Source organism: Aptenodytes patagonicus, chromosome 1 (assembly GCF_965638725.1).
Source record: "Aptenodytes patagonicus chromosome 1, bAptPat1.pri.cur, whole genome shotgun sequence".
NCBI classification, from domain to species: Eukaryota; Metazoa; Chordata; class Aves; order Sphenisciformes; family Spheniscidae; genus Aptenodytes; species Aptenodytes patagonicus.
The window spans coordinates 190,194,363-190,211,657 of record NC_134949.1 but is presented as its reverse complement, the minus strand read 5'-3'; positions in this window follow the sequence as shown (position 1 = coordinate 190,211,657).

Genomic DNA, 17,295 nt, shown 5'->3' with positions numbered 1-17,295 from the left:
GGATAAACAGTCCCAGTTCCCTCAGCCGCTCCTCATAAGACTTCTTCTCCAGACCCCTCACCACCTTCGTTGCCCTTCTCTGGATACGCTCCAGCACCTCAACATCCTTCTTGTAGTGAGGGGCCCAAAACTCAACACAGTATTCGAGGTGCGGCCTCACCAGTGCCGAGTACAGGGGCACAATCACTTCCCTACTCCTGCTGGCCACACTATTTCTGATACAGGCCAGGATGCCACTGGCCTTCTTGGCCACCTGGGCACACTGCCGGCTCATGTTCAGCCGGCTGTCGACCAACACCCCCAGGTCCTTTTCTGCTGGGCAGCTTTCCAGCCACTCTTCCCCAAGCCTGTAGCATTGCATGGGGTTGTTGTGACCCAAGTGCAGAACCTGGCACTTGGCCTTGTTGAATCTCATATGATTGGCCTTGGCCCAAAGAGCATAGCTGCTCTTTTACCTCTGAAGACAGGGAGCAAAAGGAAAGATTTTTTTTTTTTTATTTTCAGCCTTTGAAATGGCATATAGAAAGACCATTGAAATTAGAAGATTGGAGATGTGATTCTCTGCCCTCTAACTTGAGGGAGACAACAGAGATCTGAAACCAGAGTTAAGCCCCCCAAGTGCAGGCACATGGGTAATTGCAAAACAGGCTGTTTAGAGAACATTGAAGAAAAGACATTCAGAAAAAAAAAAGAGGCCGATTTGGCTTTTACCTTCTATGACATCGTTTAAAGAAAAGATTTTCTTTAAGTAAAGAACAAAACTCAGGTTTGATTAGCATTCATGAAAATTTCTATAGAAAATTTCATGGTACAAATCCCCAAACATTCTTTTACACAAAAATGTTAAGCTTCATTGTGGTGGGTTGACCTTGGCCAGCTGCCAGGTGCTGACCCAGCCACTCTCCCACTTCCCCTCCTCAGCAGGATGGGGGAGAAAATAAGATGAAAAAGCTCATGGGTCAAGATGAAGACAAGGAGGTCACTCACCAATGACCATCACATACAAAATAGACTCAATTTGGGGAAGATTAATTTAATTTATTGTCAATTAAAAATAGAGTAGCATAGTCAGAAACAAAAACAAAACTAAACCCCCTTCCATCCACCCCCTTTTTTTCCCAGGCTCAACTTCATCGCTTCATTCCTGACTCCTCTACCTCCTCCCCTTACTGAGCAGTGCAGGAGGATGGGGAATGGGGGGTTGTGTCAGTCCATAACAGCTTCTCTCTGCCACTCCTTCCCCCTCATGCTTTTCCCCTGTTCCAGCGTGGGCTCTCAACCAGCTGCACCTTCCTCTGGCCACATCCACCTGCTCTGGCATGGGGTCTTCCATCGGCTGCAGTGTGGATATCTGCTACACCGTGGTCCTCCATGGGCTACAGGGGGACAATCTTTTTCACCATGGTCTTTTCCAGGGGCTGGAGAGGAATCTCTGCTCCAGCGCCTGGAACACCTCCTTTCCCTCCTTCTTCACTGACCTGGGGGTCTGCATAGCTGTTTCTCTCACATTTTTCTCACTCCTCTCTCACACAGATGCTGTGCAGTGTTTTTTACCCTTTCTTAAACTTGTTTTCCCAGAGGCGCCACCGTCTCCTCTGAGGGGCTCAGCCGTACCCTGCTGTGGGTCGGTTGGAACCGGCTGTGTCCGGCACGGGGCAGCCCCGGCCTCTCCTCACAGAGGCCATCCCTGCAGCCCCGCCGCTGCCAACACCTTGCCATGGACACCGAATACATTAATTCATATAGAAAATAATTTTGTTTTAATTTGGTTTAGTTAAAAAACAAAGCAAATAAATCTTGAGACTAGCTTTCTCCTGCTGTATGCTGTGATCATGAAATCTAATCAATTTAATTAAAATAGACATTTTCTCACAAATTCTATTGATTTGGATGAACTCCCATTTCTCCATGAAATACTTTTCTCATTAAAAAATATCAACCAGCCAATTATTATTAATGTTTTAAGCCAACCTCAGCAGGCTAACTAAGCTTCTGTAATAACAGAAAAGATTTAGAAAACAGTATGCTATGGAAACTTAAAAATGAAAATCAACCCCAAAAATTTCATGTGAATTTTAATATTTAAATGCAATTGAGAAAGACACTTAGCAACTTTATTCTCTCCCATAACATATTCAGTGATTATATCCTACCAAACACATGAAATTACACATGAAAGTAGATAAGAACATTTTCTCCACTGTTCAGAGAGACCTGAGTGCTAGGATGTCCATTTTGATGATATTGCTAGAGGAAGACAAAAATGAGAAATGCCCTGGATTTGGGGTTCTGAAAGTAACAATAACTGGGCTTTTTGTGCAATAATATTTCCTACTGTGTTCCCTGTCTCAGTTAATGACATCTTTATGAGCACACCTTGAAGAGGCAGATGGAGAATGGGTTCCTGTGCCTCTGTGTAAGTAAGTGGACCCCTTTAAGGACGAGGATAACCATTTATTTGCCTTTTAAAAAATAAAGATGAAATAACAATAGTGCATATTATAATTAATAATGATCACTTTCATAATACCTTACAGCTTCAAAGCACTATAAAACCATCAAGTAATTAATGTTTACTTAATGAAAGTAACATAATTCAATATGCAAAGATGCTGAAACAACAGAGGTTTAAAATGCACAAGCCAAATCCCCGAGCTCACCTGAGAAGTTGCACAACTTTATAGTCGGGTTCTACACAAACCCTTGATGTGCCATGTGTGCACAGCGTCCAACAGCAGCAGAATAGATCAGTGCAATAAATCATTTGGAAAACAATGAAGTTCCAAAGGAGATCCAGACTTTTAGATGGCTCTCCAGTGGGTCAAAATCACATACCTTGATGTTCAAGTTACTCATGCTGCTAAGAGACAGGAAAGAATTGACCAGGTAAAGGTTTTTTTCTTCTTGTAAACAGTATAAGATTTTATTGCTAATTGATTCTTACAGCTTATTCACGGTATGATTCTGCATTTTTCTATACTTAGAAGTTCCATTGACTTAAATAGGAGTACTGAGTGCACAAGGAATGGAGAATAAGGCTTTTGAAGTTCAGTATCATTATTTAGATTTCAGGCATGCCTGGAGACAGCACTCTAGATTAATAGAATGCTTTGCTTCAATTAGCTCTGTGTCTCCTGTATCCCTCCTCAATTCCCTCTGCCCTTGTTTAACATACTCCCTTATCCCTTCGCATTATCCAGACAGGTGCTCTCTGCTACCACAGACTGCTGGAAGTTTCACGGAGGAGATTCAGTGTGGGGAGGAGGAACTGGATGTGTATTGGTTTATTGGCTCTGATGCAGGATAGGAGAATGTGTGAGTCTGTATATGAGTCTGATTTGTTCTCCCTGAGTATTGTTTCAGAGATCCTTTAAAAATATCTCTGAAAAAAAAAGATCTTAAAAGATGTCTTAAACAGATACACTCATTTCTATGTATGGCAAGCACATTTTCACAATCTAGCACAGAAAATGTGAACCAAAGGAGTATTACTTCTAGCTGATTAATTTTGGGGGAGAGGGAAGCTGATATAAAAGAAGAAAAAAATATATTCTTTTGTATATATGAAAGAAATCTTTATTGTAGTGAAACTCAGATTTCTGCCATGATTTTCTTTGGTTTTCCACTGTAATAAGCCCCCTTATTTCAGACATCCTTGAAAGAGGCTTAGGAGCATAATGCAATGGCTACTGAAAACTGATGCATCCTGCAAAGTGGGGGCAGGAAATTATAAGTCTCACATTGAGTTCAATGGGAAAGTCATAAGGCCCTGCTCCTTCTCCCTTGGGGTATTTTCCTATTTTATTGTCAGTACTATAATGGGCAATCAGTTCCTGAAATGGTGCCCTGCTGTCTAGATGAAGCATTTATAGGTTTTTTTAAGCAGTCCATTTGAACACTGCAGAATAAAAAAAGTCAGCGCTTACAAGTTCAGATTTTAGGGCCCTGATCCTGCACTGAGCTATGTGTCGGCAAACCTCCTGCCCACTTGGAAGTCAAGGCAGTACCAGGGTCTCGATTTCTACATTTTCCGCTGCAATTCAGACCTTTATTTATCACAGCTGGAAACAACATCATAAATAAAAATGCTTCTAAAAACCAAAGTGTTTGTCCCTTTTGAAAGTTAACTTTCCTAGATTTATGCACATATATTTACATAGTAATCCTCTGAATGGAGATACTTCTTCTAATGAATTAGGGGATTACTACAAAAATATATAAATCATCACAGATGTTTTCCATGCAGAAACACTTTCTTTGGGGGGAAAAAAAATGTTCAAAACTCAAAGGAAAAAAGTCTTTTTGAGGGCCTAACATCACAAACCAGATCTAGGAAAGACCTTATAGGCCAGATCCAATATAAGATTTAGGTCTAAAATGAAACTAAGAGAATTTATGGATTACTTAAGGTGAGTCTAAATTGGGATTTAGAAGCCTAAACTTGACTACAGCCCAGATCATTATCTAGGTCATCTCTTTTCAGCACTGCCTAATCCTTACAATACCTAAATCTATAAAATGCCTTCCTGTGTGGCTTAAAGTTTGCTACTGTTGAAAGTGGCCATATTTGTTCAGACCTAGTTACTAAAGATATGCCCATTGCCCAGATAAATTCCAGGTTTAATCAGAGGATAGTAAGTCAGTGAGCTTTCTACTTCTCCAGAAAAGTCTGAAAATATTGCTGTGTCTTTTTTCACATCTGCTTAATTCTCAGAACTCTTCTTCAGAGAAGCTAGAGGCCCATTACCAGCCCTGAGCCAGCATTGGCTATAACCTTAATGGCAGCCACAGGAAAAGGCATGTTCCACTCACCTGTTGAGGTGGGACCTCTGTGAAGCAGGAATCATGGTATTAGGAGAGATAGCAAGTTTATGAGTGCCTCTTCTAGTTGTTATGGCATTTAGTAGGAAAGAGGTAAATCTGATTTTTTTTCAGGTCTTTACTCACAGGACTATTGTCCTTGTAACCAAATGGCATAGGGAGTACATATCTATTCTGAGATGGAGCAAGAATATAATTTCTGTCCCACTTGAAGGACAGTTGGAGAACCCTTTCTATGGTCACTTGACTTTTCTGGATACAATGGCTTAATTGCAAGAGCAAAGGCAAACATTTATCAGCAGCTTTCCTCACCAACTTGCTGCTCGTGTCTCAGGAGGTCACAGAGCTTGGTCGTTAAGGCCACTGCTGTATGGGGGAACAGGAGGCATCAATTGCTTCAAGATTTGAAAATCTGCTTTCTGGATGAATGGTTTAACTGCCAGCCTACGGTCCAAAAGACAGGGAATGCAATTTATCACCACTTTTCAAACTCATTCCCTTTGGTGCCTATTCCCCCAAGGTGCATAGGCTTTCAAAATCAGCATCTCACTCTTTTCATCTGAATTCTTTCACATCAGAGCAAGAATTTATTCATGGGAAATAGCTACTTACTCTCAGCTGAGTGACATATACCTGAGTTCACCATACCATTTTCATTCTTGGGCTCAATTAACCTTGTCTCATGTAAAATGAAAAAGAAGGATGATAGCATGAGCAGGACTGAATTTTCTGTGAAGATTTTTTTTTTTTTTAGATACATTGAAAGACTGAGGACGTGGCTCCATAGACAGATGTAAAGATTCATATGGCAACCTATCCCAGATTTCATCTGGCCAGCTATAAACTGAGTCCAGTTCCAAGGCTGGGTGGTAGTGTTAACATGGCACTAAGCCCAAGTTAACCAAGCATCAGGAGGCTCCTGAGAAAATGAGAGCATTGGCAACTTTGCAATTTTGAAAGGCTTGAGACTGTGTTTTAGTCACTCCCTCAGCCTCAATGAATAGTTCTATTCAGTAGCAGGTGATTATCCTTAAGAGCAGGACCTATATGCACTCTGATAGAGAGCTAGTAGAGACACCCTACTGTGACTGTTCTTTTGGCAAGCCTCACCAGAGACTTTGGCAGTCTCTCTTCCTCTAAAGTGCTACTGTGCTTTTGCATGGTTGCATTCTTCATGCAGACAATATCAATGCCAACCCTAAGAACATGAAGAACTGATAATAATTATTGTTTTCACTGCTGGATAGCAGAGAACAACTGCAACATCAAGAAATATCATGCTTTCTGAGCATTTTTTTTAGAAAATGTATCTATTTCTTTTAGTTTAAGTAATAAAATCCAGTTATCTGACAACATATTTGAGTTGTGTTTTCATTATACTCATGTACATTTTGCAATGGATTACAATTTTTAATTAAGGCCCCATGTGGTTATCAGAATAGAGTAATCAGTAACTTCCAATAACAATTTTATGTTAATGTTTGTGAAATAAAGTATTAGACAATTTTAGAACAAAATAAAATAAATTAAAATGTGGAATGTCTTAAAGATCACACCGTTTAAGCCCAAACAAAATGTTTCTTTTATTCAGGTTTTTTTACTCCATTCCATGTTTGACAAAGTATTGTTAGTAGATATATGTTCACATCATTTCAAAGCTGGAAAATGTTTACTTGCTTGGATTGACAGTATCTCTTTACAGTATTTCTAATGCTCACGTACCCTGGCCTCCTCTGGACTATTTTGTGAAGTTTTAATTCTGGGAAGAAGGGCAAAACAAGGTCCACAAAAAACTGTGATAAAGAAAAGAGATGAAAGGGAAAGAAATACAAATGGAAAGAGACATAAAAGGGCAAATGTTTTTAGAAATGGAATAGGAGCAATACATCATCTATTCACAATGTTAGCAGTGAAAATTATTTCCAGCTTTTGTAGCAATGGTCTATCGTTTGCATGAAACATAATACTCAGTCTAAAAAATCACTTAGGGCAGGTGTCTGCCTAACTTCTACTAGTGTTAACAGCTGTTGGGGTGGGAATAAGGAGAGTTTTATTGCTTGTCCACTTGCCTACAAGCTGCAGCTCTTTGCAACATATTCCCTTCATGAACCTCCTTGGCCAAAATCAGGGAACTATAAGACCTGTTCACAAAAGGAAAAGTCCCCTATCTCTAAAAAAGATAAAATGTTCTTGGCAAGATGACTCTAAAGGGTTTGCTGAGACAGTGAAAATTTGTGCTGGCCTGAAGGCTTTGCTCTGCCAGGCAAGCACAATTTATTCTGTCTTGTGAGGAATGCCATAGTGAGTATGCAGGAAGCAGTGAAGTTTCTGCTAGGGAAGGTGAGAGTTCCCATCTCCTAGAGCTTTGGGTTGTGATAGAAGAAAAGTTTAGACTGCCAACAATATGTTTGCTAATGACTAGTCGTGCTTCCAAGATCTCAGTGGCAAATGACTCATCTCATGCATCACAGTACCTCCTAAACTCTTGATACTGGCTAGATGCTAGACAGACTAGAGACCTATTGGAGAAAAATGTTATTACAAAGCTCTGAATTATGCCATATTCTAAATGTACCAAGGCTGACAAGGCCATGTAGGTGGAAGATGTCATTCGTACTATATGCATCCTCATTACTGAAATTCCCACACTATCTCTTTTTGACTCCAAGTCTTTTATTTACAAATGAAAAATGGGATCTCTAATTTGATAATTAATTCTCACACCAGGTTTTTTTTTTACTGTGTCTTTTGTTTACTTGTAGTTGGCATGCAGGGTTTTTCTGGTCTAAAGGCCAAGAGACAAGATATAAGCAAACAATGACATAAGACCTAACCACTACTTATGTTCATTTTTGGTGCCTGTATCCTACATGTGACCAGCATATATGTTTATTTTTTATTACAGTTTTAAATTATTTGGGCCAGCAGCTAGAAAGCAAAGGAGGATACCGATAATTTCTATCAGTGGTTCTCTTGTCATCCCTTTGACTTCAGCATAAGGTCTGTGTTTTTTATTTGCCTTCAACAATCTACTGATCAAATATTTATCCTCCTAGTTCTCTTACCCTGATGGAGGAATACCATTGGTATTTCCATGGGAAATTCTACTTCTTCAAAAGGAATAGGAGACAAAAGTTTTCATTATCCCAGTGCCAGGATGTATGATCTTAAAACTTCCCATTTGTTAACACCTTCTCCCCCACAATCTCTCCAAATACCTTTTCTCTCAGATGATGTAAATGAGTAATGTCACCAAATTAAACTCAGTGATGTCGTCAAATTAATTTAAATTTGAATGTTGATATTTCTATTTCAACACTGTAGAATGTTTACATGCGTGCCTTTAAGTTTAGTAGTTATGAGTTAATCTATTGTAAGGCATCACTAGTCTCACTTACTCAGCAAGAATTCCTGTGTTTTTTGTATAAGCAGGAGCTTTGGAGGAGACACTGTCTAATACTGACAAAAAACTTAGAAGTAAAGGGGTAGAAATGAACCAGACCCAAAAAGTTTTGTCTGATAAGTCTCCCAAGACTCCATGTCATCTGCTTCTCAGAAAAAAGAATCCTACAAAATGTGCATGTCTTAGAATAGAGGAATATTTTCAGCAGTTTGGAAGATTTCAATACAAATTAAAATTTCAAACTTAGAGTTCCTTGTATGGAAACATTAGTATTTCTCTGTTTCTACTGTTTCTCCTGGAGTAATTTTACCTGATACATACTAGGGTTGTAATTGCCTTTTGAGGGAGCTGCTTCATGAGGGAGTGTTGTTCCCTGATAGGCTATTACAGCTAGTTCTTACTTCATTTTTACTCCCATCTGATTTAGCTCCCAGTTTATTGCTCTCGAAGATAATGATACTGCACTCGACACAAGTACGTTTCATTCTCCTTCTATACTACAGTCATCCAAGTACTCCATTTTTTCTCATATCATGATCTTCCATTGAACTGGTGATCCCTCCCAATGCTCTGTAGTTCATGACATTTATGCCAAGGTGATCAACGGAATATAAATAAATTTCCATCAATGATGGTCCTGGATCTTAATATTTTTCCTTCTAACAAAAAACCTTTACTCTAAGGAATGAACCCTTGTTGTTTTTATTCACAGAAGTATTTTCAGATGTTATCAGACAATGATCCAAATTGCCGTAGAGATTGTCTTGAGGAAGAAAATCCTCTTCAGACGTGCAAATAGGTGGCAGCTTTAAATGATTGATAGTCAAATCAACTGCTGTTTGTTCTAAGTCAGATTCTCAGACTTAATACAGACTAACTTTAGGAAAAAACTGGGCACATACTTAAATCAAACTTTTGCTTCAGAAGAGCTTGGAGTGAATTCAAAAGGTGGCTGCTGAGCAGGAATTCTACATTCACATACAACAGCTGCGGAACAATACAGCACAGTGCTTGAAGTACTCAATAGCAGGGGGGAAGTGGGCACTGGCTTCCCTACCCAGTTTACATTAAACTGCCATTATATAAAAAAACTTGTGGTGACAGCAAGAGTATGGACCAGAATGCAAAACTGGCTCTTCTCTACTCAGTGCAGTAACTTATGAAATAGGAGAAATAAGTTTTATTCCAAAACTCCGGCTTCTGTGGCAATTGTTCTAACCACGAAGCTACCATGTGAAAGGCAGACTCCTAAATGAGGTCCAGCTTCATCCAGGCAGCTAATTGCGTCTCAGAGTTAGGTTCTCAAATTGGAAGGAAAAGGGTGTTTAGACACCTATTTTTATCATTTCTAGTTGACTGATCCTGAAATCACCCTGCTCAGTACTCTAACATTGTATATTCTGTTCTTAGGTGCCTAATTCAGCAAAATTCAGTTCCTGGGATACAGCAAATAACCTACACTAGCACATAAGCTTTCCTTTGGAGCTGGTCCTTAGGCTACAACTACCACTTTAGGTATCTACATCTGAAGGTTTTGTACCAGTGACATTTGCAAATCTCTGATATCACTTAGGAGGTGACTAATATTTCCACTGGTAATATCCCCACTATAACTAAGCTATTGCCAGAAGCCATGCATATTAACACCGAACTTCTGACAGCATTAAATTGGTAAGTGCCTAGATCATTAGATTCAAAATTCATAAAATAGACATTTCTCAGTGTACTCCATATCAAAACCTGAAACACATTCTGAGCATTTCAGCTATACTGGAATATCTACAAGAGCTTTGGCAGGACCCCAGATCAGCCAAATCTGTGAGGTGGACCAGTCTAGCTCTTTTCCCTAGAGTGACCTCTCTAAAGGAGACTGAAAACACAGAAAATCCAGGCTTTAACAGTCTTTCAAATAGGATAGCTTTTTTTTTTAAAAAAAAAAAACAAACAGAAAAATCCAACGTGACTAGGACAGAAAAATAAATAAACAATTAATTAATTAATTAATTTATAAACCAGTTTCTCCATGATCTTAAAGGTAGGTCCTAGCTTCTACACTTTATTTTAGTCAATCTGGCAGCTTCCCAGCTGGAGCAAATGGCACAGTCCTCTGCAGTTAGTAAGGACCTTTCTTCTGTCATCCCTGAAGCCTCTAACAAGGATTTCAGTTTGCCCAAGACTTGCAGGATCCCAATTCATTGCTGTACCTGTCACTGCCTCATACTCCTCTTCTCTCACCCTTGACAATCACCAGAACTTCCTATCTTTGTGCTTGCTCAGATGATCTCCAGAAAAGGTCCAAACTCCCCTAGAGAAGGAATCCACATGGCCCAGTCCTTTTGAAGGAATAGAAACATAATTTTCAAGAACGAATGAAGAGGAGAGGAGAGGAGAGGAGAGGAGAGGAGAGGAGAGGAGAGGAGAGGAGAGGAGAGGAGAGGAGAGGAGAGGAGAGGAGAGGAGAGGAGAGGAGAGGAGAGGAGAGGAGAGGAGAGGAGAGGAGAGGAGAGGAGAGGAGAGGAGAGGAGAGGAGAGGAGAGGAGAGGAGAGGAGAGGAGAAGAGAGGAGAAGAGAAGAGAAGAGAAGAGAAGAGAAGAGAAGAGAAGAGAAGAGAAGAGAAGAGAAGAGAAGAGAAGAGAAGAGAAGAGAAGAGAAGAGAAGAGAAGAGAAGAGAAGAGAAGAGAAGAGAAGAGAAGAGAAGAGAAGAGAAAAGAGAAAAGAAAAGAGAAAAGAAAAGAAAAGAAAAGAAAAGAAAAGAAAAGAAAAGAAAAGAAAAGAAAAGAAAAGAAAAGAAAAGAAAAGAAAAGAAAAGAAAAGAAAAGAAAAGAAAAGAAAAGAAAAGAAAAGAAAAGAAAAAGAAACACTCCCTGAAGGATTTACAGTTGTGAACCCTACCCTAAGAAAGTGACCTTTACAGCAGGCAAGTAAACACCTAGGTCAACCCATTTCTTCATGGCACTCTTATTCACCATCTCCTTGTTCAGCGTGCTGGCAGTTTTGTATCCCAGGCCTATCAGCCCAACACACCCTTACACTGCAGAGCAAGGATAGCATCTAACTCTGCAACACCGCAGCAGCAGTCGAGGGCTGCAATATTCATTTGTAACACTGCTGCTCTCTTAAGAATGATGCCCAGAAGCCTAGAGTGCCTAAAGAAAAATTGACATAATGACTACAGAAATTGTTTGAGACACAAATCAAGCAAAGCTCAAATTTGAACCTATATTCAAACTGGTTTGGTTATTTTGTTTGTTTTTTTCAAATTTAGTACTGCCAGGAACGTTTACAGGGTTGGTTTCATAAAGGGAGTTTGAAGCCATTGATTTCATATGGGCATTATTCGATCTCATAGGAGCAATGAAAAAAAAGAAAAGATTCTATGCAGAAATGTTTATCCATTGGTATTCATCTCTTAAAGCTTTCCGTACTCTGTGATAACGTGACCTCTGTATTTTTTATTGACCACCAGACTTGTATTCAATATAATACTGTATTTAAATATTAATGTATTAAAGCATATAACTGTACCATGTTACCTTTTTGTTCCACTTCTATCTTAACTTATACTAGAGGGTTTAGATTTGAAAAAAATGTGAAATATGTCCTTGAAAACTTGTAACTAAATCTTTATAAATATTACAAAAACAATAATTTTGCATCAGTATGGTGAACAAGTAGCAAAGTGCCTGAAGAATATAAATTGAATGTTCTCTAGAAGAATCAGTAAAGGTTAAAATTCATCATTTTAACTGATAGGCTTTCTTTGGGAAATAACTGATGCAGTGAATACGAAATGCTATGATAATTTTGTGTTTCTCCTCAGTGTTTTTTTTTTTTTCCTTGAAAAACACTATCTCTTCAATAATAAAGCATACCTTTTTCCATTCATTCTAGAACTAAAGTTTCCTACAATGCTTGTCTTCATACACAATTGATAGTTTTTTTCACTTTAAATGGAAACTTTTTATCTGAATGGAGTGAACACTTCTGTCCATTTCAGGAGAGGCTGCAATCCTATAGGAGATACACTGTGACTTAGATCTTTTTAGGAAAAGATTTAACCTAGACATGGTATGAAGACTGGTTGCTAAATACCACATTTACTACCACAGTTTCCATAGTGATTTTCAGACTGTAGCAGGCTGGAGGCTAAACTAGAAAAATAGGCATAAATACAATTTATGCTAGAAATAACAGCAGTATTTAGAAGCACCTGTTTGTCCTAGGCACTGCACTAATGCCAGTAACAGATCTCTTTTCTTTCCAAAGTCTTACTGCCTACTAAGTGAAGTAGAAAGGTATTGCCATCTTTCTAGAGTTAGGAAATTGAATTACAGAGACATTGAATGACACTTTTTTCACAGACATATAGGAAGACTGTCACAGAAATGAACCCAGGTCTGTTGAGTTTCAGTCCAGGTTATAAACTGGACTTCAGTTTTCCATCAAATAACTTTAGTCCCTTTAACTATTATTCAAACTGCAGATTAACCTGCTGTGCTGATGGCCCGAAGCAGCTGACTTGCATGTAAATCAGATATCAATTTGTGGAGATTAGCTAATTCCAAGTAATATTATTTCTTTCTACCATGTCAATACTTCTGCCCACAAAAGACTCTCAGTACAATGCGCTTTGCTAATTTGGGGTGCGAAACAGGTTTTTAATTGCTTTGCTGATTTAAAGCTTACTGGTATGATTAGATAGTAAAACAGGGCCATACAGGGTCCAGATTTGTACTTAGCATTGCTGGCAATCTGACTATCACTAGTTCAAACATTTCCAAGCTTTCTCCATGAGAATCATTGCCCACTCTGACTGTCAGGCATCCCATGATCCCCAGGAACAAGCTCTGTGGCAGACAGACCCAGTAGCTTGGCACGAAGCACCGTTTAGGTAGGCTGAGAAAGGAGCTGCAGGTACATGTACCCAAGCCCCACGTGCAGAAACTGCACTGTAGTGCTGCAGGTTAGGGATGGATTTTGCTTTCTTAATTCACCTTCAGACAGACATATCCCTCCCACTCAAATCTCTCTAAAAGTTCACCACAAAAGGCACAATGACTCCGAGTGTGTTTGTGTGAAGTTCACCCCTAATCTCTACATGAGCTAAGAATTATTCCTGCTCCCTTTATATCTTTCTCTTTTTTTTCCTTTTCTTTCTGCAGGCTATTCAGATAAGGATTTTCATTGTCACTGTTCCTGCTTTACTCTGAATAAGTGGAGTGTATGAAAAAGGAAAACTTACAAAAGAATGACTTGCAAACACTGATGCCACCGTTGGACTTGAATTTAAAGCTATCACACAAGGACACTGTTAACATTTATCCTCCTCTCTGTAGGCCAACAAATTAAAATATTACTTGAAGTCTTGGATCAGTTTCTGCTACAGCATTTCATTTTGATTGATGTCCTCTATTAATATCAGTGATGCTAGTTAGCTTTAAGACACCCCAAAGGGTAGTCAACTAGTTAAAACCCCAAATGAACTTCATGCCAGCTGTTTAGCCCCTTGAAAGTTTTGCTGAGCATTGACAGAAGACCTTATCAATCATTACAATTAAGCGCTTTCAGACTGTCCCTTCTAAGGGGAGTCAGTTGAAGTACCATCTGCTATTTTGCTTTTAAAACTCACTGGTCTCCTTCTCTAAGGCAGCCGTTTCACTTTTGAAATTATGTTTCTTTTGCAGGAGAGTGATGAGCTGATGAAGAAAACTTTTTGTTTTAACAATCAGCAGTTTCTATGATGCGACATAATTTTTGCAGTGCTCAGGGCCTTTTACAAATCAAAAGGAATCCAACTAAAACAGTAATTAATGTCAAATGACTAGTCACATATGGCCCTATTTAATTAAAAAGTTCTAATCTTTGATTAAACCTCACACGTTCTTGTGACTGCAAACTGTTGTCTGAAAAGAGAAAGTAATTGGGTACATAATCTATTGTGTCTTCTAACTGACACCTGCTAATTGTCTCAGCAGCAAATGGCAACAATTTAATTTAGGAAGTTAAAAAGTGTATCTTAAATATTCAACAGAGTTTTTTTTCCTGTATTATGTATTCCTTTACTACACTGGGAAGATCTCTTCCTGAATTTGTCCCTCTAAGAATTTTCTGCTCTCTAAGAAAATTATTCCATTGTTTTTTAACAACATGCTTTCATATAGTAAACACAAAACATGATTTACTGGTCCATTCTTTCAATGTGCAGTTAATGTTTTAAATGCTAGTATTCATCTCTTTTTTTTTTTTCCTAAATATTGACTAATCTGCACAGCAACCATTGCAAAAAGGTTTCTATACCCATAGCTTACAGGAAGAAAACCAGGCGGAATGAGCCACAGAAATTACCTCCACAAGAATTTTGACTAATTTGGAATTCCAGCTGGGGAAAAACTGGCAGCTATAACCACCTTCAGCACTCCCCTCTTCCTCACCCTCTTGGTATCTTAGCTTCAGCACTAGCAGTACAAAGACGACTGTTAAGGCAAAAGTGCTTCAGAGGAAAGAATAACCTTTACCAACTTCCACCCTTTTTTTTTTTTTTTTATTTTACTCATCAGTGCAGAGTCTAACTCTGTGATTTAGCAAAAATTATAGTCACTATTATGTCTGTGTTTACTGCTGAGGTGCTCTTGCTTCCTAGGCTTATGGCTAATCTACCAGCTAGATTTTTTTTTTTCTGTCTTATATGGCATGATCATTTGTTGTTTGCAGCTTTTCTGAACTAGAATTGTGACACTCCAAATATATTGGTACTCCCAGCTGAAATTCCCAACAAGTATTTTGTCTGCTTTATGTCTTATTTTACCAATATTTTAAAAAGTCCTTTGGCACATTGAATGAAGCATTCTCAGGGAAGAATACCGCCACTGTATTTTGACAGCACATGTTTCAAGGCCATGCATAATCCCCCAAACCAACTGGTAGGTGAAGTGCATCTGCAAATATTTTTTGCTTATGATAGCTTCAGATACAGCTGAGCTTTTACACCTCCAGTCAAAACTACCTACTTAGGCACAGTCATTTTCAATTTTCTTGCAACCCCAAACACATCCAGACCCACCCCAATATCAGGAACTGGTATTCTGACACTATAAAGGGACCATTGCATCCCAGTAGTGGTTGTGAAGGTGTCCATGTGGGATGGCCTGGGGGCATCTTCTAACCAAGCTCTACAGAGAATTTTAAATCCACTGAACAGTATCTATCCTTTTTTCATCTATAAATGTACAAAGAAAGGAAAAAATTGCTTTCACTCTTTTACAGATGGAGAAACTGTAGCACAACAAACAGATATAACCTGTCCAAGATCACAGGGCCAATCAGTGGTAAAGCCAGCAAAATAAACCTGTCACCCGATTTCCATATTGCTGCTCTACAGTCAAAATATAAAAATAGCTGTCTATCAATACATGCAAATCTGTAAAGACAAATAAAATACAGATGATCTAGATAGCTTTGTGACTTTTATTACAGCAAGTTAGCTGCAGCTTACCAATAGAATAGTAAATAAACACAGCAGAAGCCTTGAATACATTTTTTTCACATAATCATCGACTTTCAAATGTCCAAATTTGGGCTTCTTGGCCAAATCATATCTTTTCTCCATCTACAGTATCTTCAGTTATTCATCTTTTTTTCCTCCCTGCTTTATGCCTTCATTATCTCTCACCTGCTGTGACCTCTTAGCCACCGTAACCTTCTTCCCTCTAATCTCTCTCCTCCAGTCCACTCCAAACACTGCGGCCGAGGTCATCTTTCTTGTTCACCACTCTGATCATGTCAAGTCATGTCTCAGTCCCTCAGGTGGTTTTCTGTCTCATTACACTACAAGGTCAAATTTTTCCTCTGCAATTTCAAGGATTTGCAAGAGTCTGCCTTAGCTTACAACTGGACTGAGTCCTTACTCTTTCCTTGGCTCAGATACAGTCCTGCCTACTGTGTGTATCCATATCTCATGCATGACTTCCTATTTCTATTCCCAAAACTGTTTTCAGTGCCTAAAATATCCTCTCTGCTCTATCGTGCCAACCAACCTCACTTTCCTCTTTCAGGTCTCCACGCATTCTGTGTAAATTTGGCTATGAGTGCTTTAGGGCAAGAGTCATGTTATTGAAAATACGAGGCATTTGTGAAGTTGCAGGTATAACAATGACATTGAAGAAATAATACGTATGAAATTTACTTTGTTATCTTGCACCACACTGTAAATAAACATACAGAGTAACATTTAAATATATTCAGACTAAGTAAACAACAGAAATGTCTGCAATTCTCTTTTCCTCAAGATTTATACTCAAGCAAAGGAAAAGGAATAGTGGTTACTATGTGTGAGTCATACATACTTGACAAATTTGATTCCCTCACCAGATTGCCTTTCCTTTGAAGGTTGACCACAACCAGCTGATACATATTTAAACCACAGCTTTGACTTTATCATGGACTAAAGCATACTTTTGATTCTTATTAAGACAAGACCCCTGACAGAATGCTATGAGCTCTGTGACATTCTCAAAAGAGGCTTGAGCCATAGTTAATTCTGAAATAAATATGCTGCCTTTCAACCAAACAGCTCCTACTGCAAAAAGGCAGGTACACCTAAATCTGTAAAACAAAGAAGTAGAAAGTGGATCACGGAAAGAAATCATAGGCAAGGCTTATATCAATTAAAAATGTTGGGGAAAAGTTTATGGCAGCAGTTTGATCTCTCTTTGCTCAAAAAAAAAAAAAAAAAAAAAAAAAATGGGAAAGAAAAAAAAGCCACAGACACAACAGAACCTTTTATTCCCAGGAGTTCCCTCAGGCAAGGGGCATTTCACCTTGTTTATCATACAAAGCTTTCCTATAATTCAGTTATTAGGCAATGAGATTCTATAATCTATTGTCAGTTAAATTAATGTATGTAAATCTTTACCACTGATGATGATATAATATCAGAAGCATCTAAGGGCAACTGCTTTCATTTTTATTGACAGAAGCAGTGGGAAATGGAAGCAAAAACTTGCAGCAGCAAATCAGTAACTCTTTCTAAAGTAAATGTGGTGTATGTGATCCATTTCTTTTAGCTTAGCCAT